Genomic DNA, 18,084 nt, shown 5'->3' with positions numbered 1-18,084 from the left:
TGTGGGCTCAAGATGAGCCCACAGCTGCCCTCCCATGCCCCCAGGGACCCCCCCTATCACCCTTGCCCACCCCAGGAGGACATCCAAGGATGGAGGGACCCACCCCAGGGACATTCAGGTAAGTTCAGGTAAGTATAAAAAAATAAAAAAATTATATTTTTTTGTGGCATAGGGGGGCCTGATTTGTGCCCCCCTACATGCCTCAATGCCCAATGACCATGCCCAGGGGACATAAGTCCCCTGGGCATGGCCATTGGGCAAGGGGGCATGACTCCTGTCTTTACTAAGACAGGAGTCATGTAAATGGCGTCTGGGCGTCGTTAAAAATGGCGCAAATCGGGTGGAGGCGATTTTTTGCGTCAACCTGACTTGCACCATTTTTAAGACGCCCTAGCGCCATTTTTCCCTACGCCGGCGCTGCCTGGTGTACGTGGTTTTTTTCCACGCACACCAGGCAGCGCCGGTCTGCTTGCGCCGGCTAACGCCATTCAATAAATACGGCGCCCGCATGGCGCTTCAGAATGGCGTTAGCCGGCGCAAAATTTTTTGACGCTAAACTGCGTTAGCGTAGTTTAGCGTCAAAAAGTATAAATACGGGCCTAAGTCTTTTCTTGATACCAATAATTTCTCAGGTAACCCTGAGGGAAGGAGAGGATGCTATTAGCCAGAGTATCTGTGGTAAGCTCGCCCACCCAAATGAAGTACCAATCAATCATAAAGTGCAATTTGGAATTTTGGGCACTTTTATTAACCTGTTTTTAATAATATTGCTAATTCCCCACTACCTGACTCTTGGAAAACCTTCATCATTGTGCCCATCTTTAAGAAAGGAGATCACTCTCATCCCGGCTGTTACAGGGCCAATTACTTAATAGACACATCTGTCAATCAATCAATCAGGAATTTGTAAAGCGCACTACTCACCCGTGAGGGTCTCAAGGTGCTGGGAAAGGGGGGAGGGGATGCTGCTACTGCTCGAACAGCCAGGTCTTGAGAAGTTTCCTGAAGGTAAGTAGGTGTTTGGTCTGGCACAGGTGGGTGGGGAGAGTGTTCCACGTTTTGGCAGCGAGGTGCAAGAATGATCTACCAACGGTTGTAGTTCTGCGGACATGTGGAATGGTCGTGAGGGCAAAACTTTAGGAAGGATACTTTCTAACAGAATTAAAGGGAGGATACAGGATATGTCTGTTTTATACTCTTGCTGGTACAGCTTTAGAAATCGGGTGGAGACTGTTGAGCAATGTGTTAATTTGTCATTGATTATTGGTAAATATACTGTTGCTAATCGATACCCCATATACTTGGCATTTATGGACCTGACCTCCATGTTTGTGTCATTCGCTCCCAACTGTGGGGAAACCTTATCCCTTATGGGATGGACAAAGCACTGGTGCACTTTTTTGCATAATTGCACGGAGACATGAAAGCCAGAGTGAGAATTAACATGGATAGAAAGGTGTCCAATGACATAAGAATTTCATGGGGTGAGACAAGCGTGTGTTTTGGCCCCTCTTTTATCCATTTTACACAATATTAAGTTCCACCCTTTTTTAGTTGCTGCTACTCCAGACATCCAAAATCAAAGGACTATTGCTCCCTTCTCTCCTTTACGCAGATGATGCCACTCTGATGGCACAAATGTCAAAAGCCCTACGTCTGTTGGTGCATGCCTTTGTGGACTTCATGGGTACAGTGGTTTACAGACTAAGGGTCTGATTACGACCTTGGCGGATGAGATACTCCGTCACAAACCTGACAGATATCCTGTTCGCTGTATTACAAGTTCCATTATATCCTATAGAACTTGTAAAACGGTGGGAGGGATAACCGTCACATTTGTGATGGAGTATCCCATCTGCCAAAGTTGTAATGTGGCCCTAATTTTGCCAAATCCTATATCATAGCATGTGCCCCTTTGAGTAATGGATTAGCAACTACTTCTGTAGGCACTAGCAGTTGAAGATGCACAGCACTTTTTCCTACTTAGTGGTCACTTTTGCTACATCAGGATCTTGGATGCCTCATATCACTCAGATTAGGTATAAGTTGTCTAGGTTGGTTGGATCATTATGTAACCTACCCCAGCCACCTGGAGGGGGCACCCTTAGCCCTTTGCTGCATTTTTATAAAACACAGGGGCTTATTTACAAGCCCCTTGCGCCGCTGGTGCATCACTTTTTCCCTTATGAGAAGTGATACTCTTGTAAATAAGCCCCTCAATGTATACTCCTATCGCAAAATATGGAGCTTAGATATGGGGTAACACTAATTGTGATGCTATTCAGACTGAAGAAAAACGGTTTTGTAGGAAGATGCTGTTGGTCTGTATATCATCTTCTTATGTGATCTGCCACAAAGAACTGGGCTTATCATACATAAAAGGCTACCTTAGAATACACTGTGCATTACTGTTGTTAGCAGCATGGAGAATTGGAGAATCCACTTTAACTAGGGATATCATCATAGTTTTTTCTTGAGTGTGAGAGGGGTCACCAAATCCCATAGTTAGCCATTGTGGAGTCTGTCTTTGGAAAGATTGGTTTACAACATATCTTCGCAGACCCTGAAAATAATGCAAATGTAAACAAAACATTTGTGCAGAAAACTCTTTCATTTTGAGAACTACGCAAGATTGAATGAGGATGGGGGGAAGTCAACTGTGGCAACTTATCGGAATAGGGTTTCAGAAAGCTAGTCTACCAGCTGTTTATTTACAGCAAGGGGGGGCGCTGGGAACGGAGTTTGCTGTTTCAGTTTAGGGCCGGCACACTAAAGTACTTATTATGCTTTCCACTGGGCTTCCAAATGAACCTTGATTTGTGCCCCTGTCCTTGTGATGGGAGCTCTAGTCAGACCATGTAGCTCTTTGCACTTTTTTGTAAAAAAAATTCTGAGATATACAAAGCACTTTTTATTTCCGCCCATCAAAAACTCAGTATTAGGGATTTCAGGACGGTCTTCAGTTTCTTGCTTGCAAATGCCGGACGCTGAGACACGCCTACATGTAGGCTTTTTAGGTCGAGTGTTAGCGTTCAGCCTGCTGTATACTAAAGTATACAATAGAGTGAGTTCCAGCATTTTGATTTGTTAGTTGCAGTGTCCTTCAAAAATCCTTGCTTGCTAGTGGTCAGTTCTGCCTCTTTGTCCTGCCTTTTTTCACTTTGGGAGCAGCACAAAGTACTGTGTAATTGCGCTATGTCCTGTTTATCTCTTCTGTAAAGGACTTTTTGGGGGCATTTGCCTGTTTCACCTCAACAGTGTGGGTGCTTGTTCAGTCCCTCCTCCTTACCAGTTCCCTCTGTAAACATAAACAAACAGCAGAGGGGGGCTTTTCCAGGGCCAGCTCGCCCTCGCTCTCTTTATTATCAGTCTGTGTGGCAAGAAAAGTCCACTCAGTAATTTACAACGCTAGGAGCTCTAACTCGAGCAAACACGAGAGCGTTGCATTCCCCCACTCCACCCCCAGCTTTGTAAACTCCTAACCTGACTTTTCTTGCCACACAAATGAAAGAAAACGCAGCGCGATCGCGCTGCGTTTTTTTTTCTTTTCATTTGTGTGGCAAGAAAAGTCCAGTTAGAAGTTTACAACGGTAATAGCTCGAACTCGAGCAAATGCTTGACCTGTGCATTGAAAATGCTCGTTAACTCCTCTATTTAAAATGCCCTGGGTTACGTCAGATTCTCTCATCTTCACACGCTGCAGCAGCCCCTCCCCAACCTAGCACGACTATCAGACGGCCCCTCTCACACACTCAATTACAATGGACAACCCTGACCTGACACAGCATGTGGTGCGCCTCCTTGGACCCCTCCTTAGGGCATGACAAGGATGAGTCACCAGGGGAGACGCTGCTTCTGAATGGCAGCGTTCATTCTCTCCTCCCAAGGATGATTAGTTGCTGTTATGCAGTAGTTCTCTCTTCGTTATCCCACTGAGTGGCGACACCTCCATTCACTCTGGCTGGGAGAAATAACTCTTCTACACAACCTTAACAAATCCAGAAATAAACGGGAAGCCAAGCCCTCTTATTGCACTTTTTTCACTTAATGGAGAGGCTCTGTCACTCTGTAAGTGCCATCTGCAACATATTCGCCATGCCTTACAGGCAGAGGGTGGCCAGTCTTTTCTTTACTTTTGTCAAACCAGGGTCCCACAGAAAGTATTTAGGAGTTGTTGAAAAAATCAGATCTTTCAGCATGGAATCCTTTCTCAAACAACATGCTAAATAATGCCCCTTCTTACAATACAAGTGAAACTGAAAGAGACAGAGGTCTGTAGTTTAATGGTTATGATGCAACAGTGAGTAATGTTCTCTCTGCTGGGATGTTTTCCTATGTTGAACAGGTTTTATTCTCCACACGCCCTGCTCACCCATTCTTTCTGTGGTCGATAAATGGATCGTTGAGCTAATGACACCTGTTACAGTGCCATGAAATGCCGGAAAATGCTTTGGAATGCTTTTACAACAACTCAAATTGTACGCACCTTTCTTCTTTTTATTCCCTGTTTCTGGAATGCTCTGCTTTTGGACTGTTACACTAGTGTCTGCAACTCATTTCATTCTTCCACACCGAATACATCATCATCCTTTTATCACATTTCCGACACGCTGTGCTCATTTTTTCCATTTGGTTGCCAATAGTGGGCTCAAGCACTATTTCTTGGGGGCTAAGGCTTATTCATGGCACAAGTCTTAAAGAAAATAAGTGGGGAAACTGACCAAGTTAGACACTATGCAAATGACATCACGGCACATGACACCACAGCGTGTGAAATCGCACCTGGAATCACAGGTAGTGGCATCACAACCCATGACCTAACAGAAAATTACAACACAAGAAGTGAGATCTGGTCTTAAGACCTCACACATATGCTTACCGCAAGAAAGCAAAGCCTTAGCTTGGGATCCCTTTGCCCGTTGTGGAGCAAATGTTTTCTTCAGCTTGGGGCGAGTGTATAGTGCAGAATAATTGTAAGCTTTCCTTTTTAAAGTGTGTATTTTAGTGTTATTGCTGTTCTTTTTTATTTCTTTTTTTAAGACAGGAAAAAAAAGAGTGCAGGAAATAAAAAGTGGAAAATGAAATTAGCGAGGAAGCTGAGTAATTGAGCTAAGACGTGCAGCACCTAGTGTCTGCGAGAGGCAAAATGCCTACAGCACCTGGTATTCCCAGGCAGTCTCCCATCCAAGTACTAACCAGGCCCGACCCTGCTTAGTTTCCGAGATCAGGCGCATTCAGGGTGGTATGACCGTAGGCAGGAAAAGCTGCAGTTTCAGCGCTCTTCTGCTCACCAAGCCCACCGCCCGGAACCTGCTGCTCTTAATTGCACCTGCACAGGCTCCCCCTGGGAAGTCGGACATGCGCTCAGTGCCGGAGGCCCAATGCCCCAACCCTCATGGAACACCATTTTTAGGGTCGAGCCTGCGTCGCATGCGCTTGCGCATGCATTTCGGTTGCAAGAAGCATTAGTAGTTAGAAAAGGGCTCGGAGCCCCGCCCATGTCACGTCAGTGTCTTTCATTGGTTCGTGGGCTTGCCTTTCAAAATCTGCTTGCTTTCATTAGTGGAAGGCATCCATACGTCATGCCTTTTCCGGTGGTTAGCCCTCCTCGAGCGCAGTGACGAAGTACTGAAACGTGAGGCTCGTTGTTTTCCGTTCCGTTTGTGGACTACTTTTTATCTTTTTTCGCAGCGCGATCTCGCTTGGCAAAAGTCGAGCGCTTTGCATGACATCGACCCTGTTACATAGTTGATCGCACTTTTGCCTGTTACGTAGATAATTGCACTTTTGCCGATAGGTTTAATGTGGCAAGAAAAGTCCGGTTGGGAGTTTACAACTGCTAATAACTCTAACTCGGAGAAATGCGAGACCTGTTGCATTGCAAATGCTTGTTTCTCAGAGCGGCTGTTCTGGTCGATGTACTGTGCTTCATGATTGAGATGTCCATGTCAAACATGTAGCGACTATTCAGCTATCTTAGTTTGGCTCTTATTTTGGGTGTGATAAATCGTGTTTTATCTTGTATTTTATATGTTTTTAAATGTTTTTTATGTGATTTTTCTTTTATGGATATTTGATTATCCGAAAAAATTGACATTTATTGACAGGAACAATTCAAACAATTTTGTGAACGTCGATTCACAAAAACTCCGCAATAATCTCTTTGATAAGGGATATATCAGGGCATCCTTCATATAACTTTCATACATCATAGCCCTTCCATCTTATAATTAGCAAATGTCCTCTGTGCGCGAATTACGGAAGCCAAACTAAAAGAGGACAATAGTGCCAACATTTTCTTTTCTTCTGAGTTATTATTAAATAAGATTGAGACATAACTATGATTGGAATAATAGGATGATATCGCTGTGAGCGTTATTACGGCTCCGAAAAGTGAATTTGTACATATTCAATTGTATTTAAATGTAATTATGAAATATAGAGCTGTATATTTGTCAACTGTTATGGTTTTATTATTTTCACTGTCTTGTCTTGTGTGGCACTTTGTTTCTGTCAATAAATGTTTCTATACGTGTATGTACTTATAGATCATTTTGATCGGTATTTGTTTACTTCCCTGTGCAATATTTGTATATTTGTACAATTTAGATACCTTCGCTTGTTTTCATGTACATACATATGTAATAAATATCATTTTTTAATTTATTTTATTGTTTTTCTGTTTTGTATATTATTTGGATAGTATTGAATATTGGTTGTAGCTCATTTTCTTTTTTCTTGTACTCACGTATTTCTCCCTGGATGGGCTACTTATCATACCAGGGACCCTCGATAGTTTGTTACCTCTAGACTCATCATGTTCTAGCCCCTCTCTTATTACACACACATAATACAGATATAGGACCTCACTGTTTCAGTTATTGGATTCTTTGTTGTTTTTGCTGTGTGAATGGAGCACCTGCTAGTAGTGACCTTTTAGAAAGTGGACGTGCACAATCTGAATTCTTTTTAGGTTTAAATCTTTTTATTCATGAGATCTGTTGAATTAAGAGCTCCTTTAAAAATATCACAGTGGAGGCCTCACAACCTTTCCATCCAGGAATACACTGATTGCACAAAGCCCCTTGTTCACTTTTTCCCTGGTCCCTGAATACTTCACCATCTTGGCAGAGGGCAAATGTAGAAAACTGAAGGGCCTATTCCAATTAGGTAGTTTTAAGCTATTTGAATAGTGCAAATGGGAGTATCACCTTCCAGAGTCCACTAGACTTCAAAACTACCAGCTCAGACATTCTGCCGTACACCCCACCAACGCCAATGTGGCCGTTCTCAATCTAGCACCTTTTGAAGTCATGATATGTAACTCCTCAGACATGAAGGGCTTAGTCTCTAGACCCTACCATGCGTTACAGGTGTCAAAACCCCAGACTTGATACCTGTACCAAGCCTGTTGGCAAAGGGACCTTCAGGAACCCATACTGACAAAGGAATAGAAATAACTCTGGGGTGTGTGGGGCACCCTCAAGGCAAGCCCCCACCTCCATCGCCACAACATAGCACCAGCATGGTCTTCCCACCCTCACCTCCTGGCAGCTTCAAAGAAGCATCCTTACTGGCCAAAACGGTCACCCACCCAATCCCCAAACACCCTATTACACACACAAGGACTCTACCCATTCCCCTTTCCTCCAGTGCATCTTCTCCCAGTTCCAGTTTTCTCTGTTGGGGTTGTCTCCCTGTTGGCTGCTCATGCATTACCAGAGATGGCATTAGCATGTACATCCTTTTACGGTCGAGCGCGCAAGCGCTCTGGCCTGTTGTTATCTCTCTGTGAGCTCTTAACCATGCCCATTCTTGCTGTTCATTCTTTGTTGTGCTTGTTTTAAATGTTTCATTTTTATTGGTGCATTTTGTGAAATGTCCCTCCTTTGTGTGCTGAGTTCCCTCCCAGGCGATTTCACTAAGTGAACTTTTTCGTTGGCCATTACACTTTGTCACTCTTCCTCCTGTTACAGCGTATTATGACCCCTCCTCTGGTTTGCCTTTCATCCCAGCCGCAGTCCTTTCTAGACATTTACGCAGGGAGCCAATAACTCCTGCGCTCACGCTCATGGCGGCCATGGCGCTTTGAATTGACTTGCTTATGTCAAATGGTTTACTTTTCATTTTCAATTTATGTGGCAAGAAAAGTCCAATTAGGATTTACAATAGCTCTAACTCGAGCAAACGCAAGACCCATTGCATTGCAGATGCTTGTTTGTGTTTGTACTCACTGCTTGAGCTGGCCTCGCCATTCTTGTATGCCATTGTTTCTATACTTGTGAAAAACAATAAAAATAATTTTAAAAAAAACAAAAAAACAATATCACTACCCAGTGGCAGATTAAATCAGATAAACAACCTCCAAGTTCAAACACTACAGTAAATATCACAGCTGCTACCTGATGCGCTACAGTGGAGGAGGATAAAGAAGAGTGTACTTATGCAAAACGAGTTATCAACTTGGTTATGTCCAGTCATCATTTATGGCCTCATTATGACTTTGGCGGTCTTTTTGCAAGACCGCTGTGGTGGCGGGCACTAAAGAACCGCCATGTTGGCAGTAATCCGACCTCCGTATTGAGTCACACTATGAAGAACTCCAAAAAACAGCCACAAATCCGACACCACCAGGACTCAGGAGGGCTGGAATAAGGCGGTTCCACCACCATGCTGACAACCTTCCACCCACCAGATTACGACCTGCAAATCACCACAGCGCTTCTTCCATGGCAGAAAACCACTGGCGGTCCAAACTGCTGCACACAGAACTCACTCCTTTTAGAACAGAACACCACATTGGACAGTTCGAATATCCCACACCTGGCACACAATAACACAAAAAGGAGAACCTACTCATGGCACTATATAACACACCCACACACAACCTACAATCCTTTGCAACGAAAACAACCACCACACACACGGAGAAGCCACAATCCCATTACTCAGTGCTCATAGACCATAGGTACATTTACACTTCACATTCACCATACACCACATAACTGAACGGACAACACTATACACACACATCACAACTACACACAACCACTACAAACTACCACCACTCACAACCACACAGCCCCAACCCACCAAGCACCCTACACTGCACCCTACACAAACAACACCCACCCACAACACAACCACCATGTCACCTCAAAAGCACCCACGCTTCAGTGATGATGAGTTGAGGGTCATGGTTGATTAAATCATCAGGGTAGAACCACAACTCTTAGGAGCAAACCTCCATAGCCAGAAAAATGGAGTTATGGCAGAGAATAGTCCACAGGGTAAACTCAGTGGGCAACCATCCATGCACAAGGGAGGACATCAGAAAGAAGTGGAACTGCCTCAGGGGGAAGGTGTGTTCATGGCTTCACGACACCACACAGCTGTGCCCAAGACTCGCGGTGAGCCCCCACCTCCTCCCCCAAAGCTCACATTGTGGGAGGAGAAGGTCTTGGACATCCTGCATCCTGAGGGCCTGACTGGAATACCCAGAGGACTGGACTCTGGTGAGTAACTACCACTCCCCTGGCACTAATTCGACCTGCCCAGCATGCTTCCTTCCCACCCAAACATTCCTCAATACACCCCATATCCTATTACACCTCCCACCTAATCACCTAATGCCCTTCTCCTGCATGCCACACCACCACCCTGCCCCAAAGCTCATACACACCCTGCCAAGTGCATGGATAGCATAGCCAATTACTATAACTCCCACTCCCACAATGCACTAGCCCATCTACATCAAAACCTGCAATGTGCACTTCATATCACATCTCTTGCAAGTATGACTATTGCACTAGCTACACCAATTGAATGCTTCGACTGAGGACCACTACATGGCAATGACAGCAATGCTGTGGCACAACATAATGCCAAACAAACCCTATGGAGCATGATACATGTCACAATCCACTATCCACAAACTGTATTAGTACAGCTGCACAGTCATTGCCATTGTTGGGAATAAAGTCAAGCCACTGTAAGCATCAGGCAACCAATCACACCTCCTCAGGTACCCCTGCCACTGCCACCATGGAGAGGATACAAGAGACAACCAGCCCTCCTCAGGATGTAGGCCCCCGTGAGGACAACACTGCTGAATGTCTGAAAAGTGATGACTTACCTGGCCCATCTGGGACCCCTGGTCAGTCTACCACTCCCTCTCACCCTTCCCATATCAAAATGGCACCATTATCTCAGCCAACCCTTTGTCCCCAAACCTGTGCCCCCAAAACTGTTCAATCTATTGTGTGCCCCATAGTACAGGGACCTGAGTCACCCCCTCACACCCAAGACAATGAAGGTCTTGCTGACAGTGGGAGTGGGCACACCGTGCTGGGGGCACAGGCACATGGGCGCAGGGGTTGTGGGAGGGAACCTGTGGGCCAGAGGACGGGAAATCCAAGGCAGTCACCTGACCAGGAAGCCATCTCCCAAGTCCTGGGAGGATATCTTCAATCCCAAGACAGGATCGGTCAGATCATATCCATATTGTGGGATAACCAGAGGTTGCAGAGGGAATACCACCAGGAGGTCATGCAGGAGTGGCAGGCCTGCACTGCCACCTTGGCCTCCATTGCTGGGGTGCTCAAGGACATTAACACCACCCTGCGTGCTTCCCCCACCCACCAGCAGGCCCCTTCCACTAGCCACATCACATCAGAGCCTTCTACATCTGACGCTGCTAGTGGAATGGAGGCTCTGCCGGGGGGACCACAGGCCTCAGGCACCCCTCCCTCTGTAGCTGAGGAACTCCCCCACAAACGTGGACATGCATCCAGACATCCGGCTGGAGCAGATACCAAGACCAAACCCACTGCAAGGAAGTGACCCTCTCCTGATTACTCTCCCTTGTGTGCTACTGAGACACCCTGTTGACTGTCAATGACATTACTCCATTTCCCAATGGCCCATGGAACTGTGCTAACTACAGCTGTGCCGCCTACTCCGAGGATTCCATCTACCATGACCCCGCTCATCACCTGTTTGCCACTGTATGCACAATAAACACTATAGATCACAGCTGCTGCTTTTGTGTCTTTATTTGTACATATACAAATGTTTGGTCTGCAAAATGTTATATGGGTATGCCCCCCCAATCAAACAACCAGTGTAATGGACTGCATAGGGAGACATTCTCTGCAGGAGACACAGTACAACACATATGTCCCAGGGTAGTACAGCCACACCAGAGTATATCCAATTATCCAACCTGTAAAAAATAACATGACAGAGACCATCATCAGGATTGCGGGCATGATACCACACAAAGCACATATGCAGTTCATAGTTGTCATGTCCAGTGTAGATAGCCATCTAAACAGGGCACAACACATATGACATGAAAACAGGAGAATGCAGGACTCATAGCACAATACAGGCCTGTCCATAGGAGATGTGAATCTTGCAACCTGCAGAGAGTACACGGTAGAGATGATACATTTTCAGACAGCACCTTACATGCATTCAGTCACCTCCCACAACACACACTTAGGGATAGGTACACATTACACCACCACTGATAATCCAAATCAAGAGGACCATGGACAGCAAACTATGTTGAAATAGTACACATCCAAATACACACACAGCATACCTGTATGGTACTGGAAGTACTGACTGAGTGTAGAAAAGTAACCTCTTTTTGACATGTTACCCCCAATTTCTGCCTGATGTCAGTGTGTTTTTGACTGTCACTGGGATATTGCTAGTCAGGACCCCAGTGCTTTTGGTTTGTGGCCTGCTTGGCAGTATGTTTCACTGTTTTCTAAATTGTCACTGGAGTCCTGCTAATAAGAACTCCACTGCTCATGCTCTCTCAGTTTCTAAATTTGTCACTACATACTAGTGACTCAGTATTTCACTCCAAATTGACATATTGGACCCCCTTATAAGTCCCTAGTATATGGTACTTAGGTACCCAGGGCATTAAGGTTCCAGGGGATCCTTATGGGCTGCAGCATTTCTTTTGCCACCCATCCGGAGCCCATACAAAGGCTTCTACAGGGCTGCCATTGCAGCCTGTGTGAAGTAGTGCATGCACTATTTCACAGCCATTTTCATTGCACCAGATCACTTATAAGTCACTTATATATCAGGTCTTCCAACCCTGAAGGCTGGGTGCAAAGTACCTGTGTGTGAAGGCACCCCTGCACTAGCAGATGTGCCCCCACGTTGTCCAGGTCCATTCTCCCAGACTTTGTGAGTGCGGGGAAACCATTTTAAGTGTGCACTGTCCATAGGTCAATACCTATGCACAGCTTCACAATGGTAACTCTGAATATGGCCAAATAAGGTGTCTAACAACTGGGAATTGTACCCCAATACTGATTCCAGTATTGGTTGCACAATCCCATGCACTCTGGGAGCTCCACAGTGGACCCCCAGTACTGTCATACCAGCCTTCTGAGGTTCCCACTGCAGCCCCAGCTGCTGCCACCTCACAGACAGGCTTCTGCATTTCCTTTAGGAGATGGGTGTTACACCCTCTCCCTTTGGAAATAGGTGTTACAAGCATGGAAGGGGCATCCTCCCAGAGCCTCTGGAAATGCTTTGAAGGGCACAGATGGTGCCCTCCTTGCATAATCCAGTCTACACCGGTTCAGGGACCCCCAGTCCCTGCTCTGGTGAGAAACTGGACAAAGGAAAGGGGAGTGACCACTCCCCTGTCCATTACCACCCCAGGGGTGGTGCCCAGAGCTCCTCCACAGTGTCCCTGGTTTCTGCCATCTTGTTTTCAGGATGGTCAGGGAACTCTGGGAGCATCTGAGTGGCCAGTGCCAGCAAATGACGTCAGAGACCCCTCCTGATAGGTGCTTACCTGGTTAGGTGACCAATTCCCCTCTCAGAGCTATCTAAGGTCTCTCCTCTGGGTGTTTCTTCAGATTCAGATTGCAAGACTCCAGCAGGGATCCTCTGCATCCTTTACTTCATCTTCTACCAACGGATCAACCACTGACTGCTCCAGAACCTCTACAAAACTGCAACAAAGAAGCAAAGACGACTTCTGCAACATTGTATCTTCAGCTCCTGCCAGCAACTGCAACAGCTTCCAGGTCGTGCATCCTACGAGGACTGCCTGTCTTCAGCCTGCATCGGAAGAACCAAAGGAATCTCCTGTGGAGTGATGGAGTCACTTCCCTGCTTCAGCAGGTACCTCTCTGCAGGGATGTCCGGTGGTTTGGGTCCCCTCTCCAGATGACAGACGTGGATCCAGCGACACGGGTGGTGGACTAAAGTGACTCCAACAGTCCCAACATCCAGCTGTCCAAATTTGGTGGAGGTAAGAGCTTGCCTACCGATGCAAGACAGTACCCCCGTGCACTGTGTTACTTGCAGTTGCCAAGGCTTGCATTCTTCCAAGAATTTATTAGTGCACAGCTTAGGCCCCCAGCACTCCATCTTGCGACGCACAACTTCCTGAGTGGTTCTCTGGCGGCGTGGGAACCCTTTGTGTCTTGCTGCGTGGACCTCCATTTGCACCTCTTTTGTCCCCGTGCTGTGGGACTCCTGTGCACACTGCCTTGACTTCTGAGGGCTCTCTGAGTTGCTGAGAGCCCCCTCTGACTCCTCCTCCTGGGTAGAGGCCACCAGGTCTCTCCTGGTCAGCGCCATTTTCCGCTAACCGCAAGCTTTGTGTGTGCCAAGGATTGTTGGCGGAATCCAGCAACGCAAACCAGACTGCATTCATCCATCCAGCGTGGGACATCTTCTGCACCAACCAGGAACCCGCATCTGTCTTCTTTGGTGCAATACTGACTTTGTCTTCTCACTGGTAGTTCTTCTTTTGCACCTTCATCTGGGTTAGCAGGGGCCCCTGTTCTCCCTGGACTCTTCAGTGCTTTTTTAACTTGGTCCCCATCTTCCACAGGACTTCAGGTCCATGAATCCATCTTTGGTGTCTTGCAGTCTCTTCTGGTTCTTGCACTATCTTCTATCATGACTTCTAGTGTGTTGTAGGAAACTTGCTGTGTTTTACTCCTGCTTTCCTGGGCTCTGGGGTGGGGTATTTTACTTACCATTGGTGTTTTCTTACACTCCCAGTGCCCCTCTACACACTACACTTGCCTAGGTGGGAAACCGACTTTCGCTTTCCACTATTTTAGTATATGGTTTGTGATCTCCCAAGGCCTAATGCAACCTATTGTGATTTTCACTGTTTGCACTATTGTCTGACTATTTACTTACCTGTTTTTGGTTACTAGTGTATATATTGTGTAATTTACTTACTATACTTAGGGAGTATAATCTCCAAAGTATTTTTTGGCATTGTGTCACTAAAATAAAGTACCTTTATTTTTGGTAACACTGAGTATTGGCTTTCATGTTTGGGAGTACTGTGTGACTACAGTGGTATTGCAGGAGGGTTTAGCCTTGGCTGCTCTGCCTACCGCTACCTCTAGACAGCCTGGCTTCTAGACACTGACTACATTTCACTAGTAAGGGATAACTGGATCTGGTATAAGGTATAAGTACCTTTGGTATCCACTACAAACCAGGCCAGCCTCCTCCAATGAGCTCTGCCCTGGAGTCAGTTGCACCTCCCTCATCTGCCTTCTCATCACTTTCCACTTCTGCATCACCAGCTACTGGTCCAACTGCCTCTTCATCATCAGCTAGTAAGGGTATCTGATGACTCAGGGCCAGATTGTGGAGCATGCAGCAGGCAACTATGATCTGACATACCTTTTGGGGACTGTAGAGGAGGGCACCTTTAGAGACGTGCAGGCACTTGAATCTGGCCTTCAGAAGGCCAAATGTACTTTCAATTATACGCCTCGTCCTGCCGTAGGCCTCATTGAAACGGAGTTCCCCTTTAGTGGCAGGGTACCTCACAGGAGTTAACAGCCAGGGAAAGTTAGGATAGCCAGAGTCACCTGTGTGCACAGAGATTGGATCTGTTACAATACAGGTACAGCCACAGGGAGGAATGTGATGACAGGTGCCATAACAGAGACACACGTCCAAGTGCATACATAACAATGAGCCAAGCCCTCTCTCTTTGTAATCATGCCATCATGTGGGGGACATTGCTGTTCCTCAGAATGTAGAAGTCACGCACAGATCCTGGAAACTTGGCTGTCACTTGGGTTATGTATTGGTCTGTCTCACACACCTCCTGAACATTGATGGAGTGGTAGTTTTTCCTGTTCCTATACACCTGTTCATTGGCACTGGGAGAGATCAAAGCTACGTGGGTGCAATATATGGCCCCTATCACGAGGGATGTCTCACACATCATAGAAGTCTGCCTTCACATAGGCCAAATCCACTAGTTGGGGGAACCTGATGTAGCTGTCCATGTGTTTCAGTAAAGCACATACTACATCCTTCAACACAAGACTGAACATGGGCTGTGACATCCCTGCTGCTAAGCCCACTGTAATCTGAAAGGAGCCTGTGGTAAGAAAGTGTAGCACTGACAGAACTTGAACTGTGGGAGGGATGGCATAGGGATTATGTATGGCAGGCAATAGATCTAGCTCCTACTGGGTACATAGATCCATGATGGTCTGACAATTCAGACAATAGGTCTGAATGATATGCCTCTCCGCCAGGGTTGCAAGGTCCACTAGCGGACGGTACACTGGTGCACGTCTCAATATCCTCATGACAGGGTATCTAGGATAGAGAGGAGAGAATGAACAATGTGATATGCACTCCATACATTAGCAGAACATATCATTATCGCACACACCTAACACTGTAGACATGCGGTACACTGCTGAGACATACTATATTGCCCAAGCTGAAGCAGCATAGACTCCATACTTGCTGCACATTGCTGCCCCTGATCAATAGTATCTGACATGCATCATGTGTCGGGTTCCATATGTGGTACACTGAGCTGTTCTGCACAGAGCACGTATGTGATCATGCTATATGCCTATATGGTTACACCACCTCTGAGCCGACGTGTATCTGGACATTCAATTCATATGACAACCAACAATATAAGGCCACTGTCTCATGAATGTCACAAAAATGAGCAAAACCATGGTGCCACAACATATGCCTACTCCGCCTTCACGTGAAAAAAGTGCTGTTGTAGTTTGGACTCTTGCTCTGAGCAAGACTGCTGGTTTAGGGATGACAGTACTTTTGTTTGTAAGCGATTACGTCTTTCCTACAACAAGTCGCAACTGTTGTCCCAACATTACCGGCTCACTAGCAGCACCTCACCAGAAACACAATAGTAAAAGGTGATTTATGGCAGCCGTTATGCATGGACTCGAGAATAAGATGTCTCAGGGAGTGTTGTGGTTAAACGGAGATTACCCTTTTCTCACAGATATATCATGTCTCATACAAACACAGGCAATGACACAGATGCAGTAGAGTTTCAATAGTTTTTATTTAACATAACTGCAATTTGCGATAAGTTGCATGGACTGCAATGATTAGGATAATAAAAAATGCAAGAAACAGAATTGTGAAGATGAGAGTCATTATTACAAAGACCCCCACCATCTTGCAATGCGTAAAAAAGATATATGAGATGTAATATACCCTAATGCCCTAATGTGAAAAGCCTAACCTCCTACCTAAAGGAGAGCTGTGTTTGTTAAACCTAATCTGCCAATGCCATGTCCATGAGAGGAGCCCCCAACCCTCGTTACCTTGGAATGAGGTCTCTATCTCAGACTCCGCAGGGACACGAAGACTGGGTCAGCGTCAAGACGACTGCAGCATCGGTATCAGCGATGGTGGCTATGCTCTCTGGTTGGAATCCCTCGATTATCTGTCTAAAGTGTGATGTATTTATACAGATCTACAAGGTCCCCTGACATAGGTGTGTTCCTAAACAATAGATAACAGACATGCTTGGGACGGCAATTAATATCAACAATCCCTCGAAAGTATAGAGAAGGAAAATCCCTAAGTGTGAACACCTACTGTTTGTTTGTCTTTGGTGCTTGATCTTGACGCCTTGGCGCTGTGACTCTGATAATGTTACCCATAACAAGTGGCCTAACTATGAACAAGGCAGCCATCTTAGAAGAAATAAATAATTAAATGGGCTAAGACAGAGCAAGCTAAGTAGGTTAAAAGTCACCAGGTGACGGGGGCACAAGTATACAAGCCAGGGGCTAAACTAACTCCTATTCTCCCATTAAAACGAACTAGGAATCACTACAGTGCATGGTGCACTTATTTTCATGCATCAAGGCATGATATGAGCATAAAATTGCAGCCGCCTGTCCTGCAGCACTCGACAGATGGAAGTGACCTTAGTCCGCCGCCGTATGTCATCATGGCGGTAGGTGGTCACAGCTGCTGTGCAACTCTTCATTGGGTACCATTGCTACCTATGGGGTACTGGAGCCAATGGCGATCACTGCCAGCAGTGACGGTCCTGCACGCGGCGGCCGTGATCGCCATTTTCTGCAGCCTTGCTCACTTGACTCCTGACACTCTTGCAAGCAAGACCTCCATGAGCTGAGCTGCTGTGTACTGTCTCTGGGAGCCATCATTCCACGTCCTGCAGGTGATAGGGCCCCAACCTTCACCCAAGAAGAGCTTGAGAAGCTGGTAAAAGGGTTCCTGGACACCAGTATGGAGTACCAGAGAAACAGGTGAGCCCAATGCCATAGTCATGTGTGATAGGGGTGTGTGTGAGGGTGAATGTCATACGTGTTCTGGTCAGGGAGTGCATGCATGCAGGGGTCTTGGTGTTTAGCCGTATGAACTGTGGGAATGGTTGTGTGGGCTTTTGCAGGGTCTGCTGTTTATAGTCTATTGCTGTTGGTATGGTGCCAGTCTACATAACTTACTCCTTCTGTCTGTGTCGCACATGCAGGGAAACACCCATCAGAAAAAGGGGATCTGGCATGCCATCATCAAACAAGTGCAGACTCTGGGGGTCCATGCCCGAAGGCCCACCTATTGTTGCAAGCGGTGGGAGGACCTGAAATGCTGGGCCTGGAAGACCGCATAGGCCCAGCTGGGGATGTCCTCCCAACGAGGGAGAGGTGCCCATCAGACCCTGACCCCTCTAATGTCACGCATTTTGGCCGTGGCTTACCCAGAGGTGGATGGGTGTTTGAGGGCAGCACAGCAACCACAAGGGCA

At 46.4% G+C, this 18,084-nt stretch overlaps 1 protein-coding gene and 1 pseudogene across 3 annotated transcripts in view; one reads left to right on the top strand and one right to left on the bottom strand.

The window, feature by feature from the left end:
• SMIM22 (small integral membrane protein 22) overlaps positions 1-18,084 on the top strand; it is a 296,435-nt gene that overhangs the window by 233,349 nt on the left and 45,002 nt on the right. The window lies entirely within an intron of this gene.
• LOC138262540 (5S ribosomal RNA) lies at positions 5,148-5,256 on the bottom strand (annotated as a pseudogene).

The sequence above is a fragment of the Pleurodeles waltl genome, chromosome 10 (genome assembly GCF_031143425.1).
Source record: "Pleurodeles waltl isolate 20211129_DDA chromosome 10, aPleWal1.hap1.20221129, whole genome shotgun sequence".
Lineage (NCBI taxonomy): Eukaryota > Metazoa > Chordata > Amphibia > Caudata > Salamandridae > Pleurodeles > Pleurodeles waltl.
Note: the sequence above shows the minus strand (reverse complement) of the source record. Positions and strands in the feature narration are given on the sequence as shown.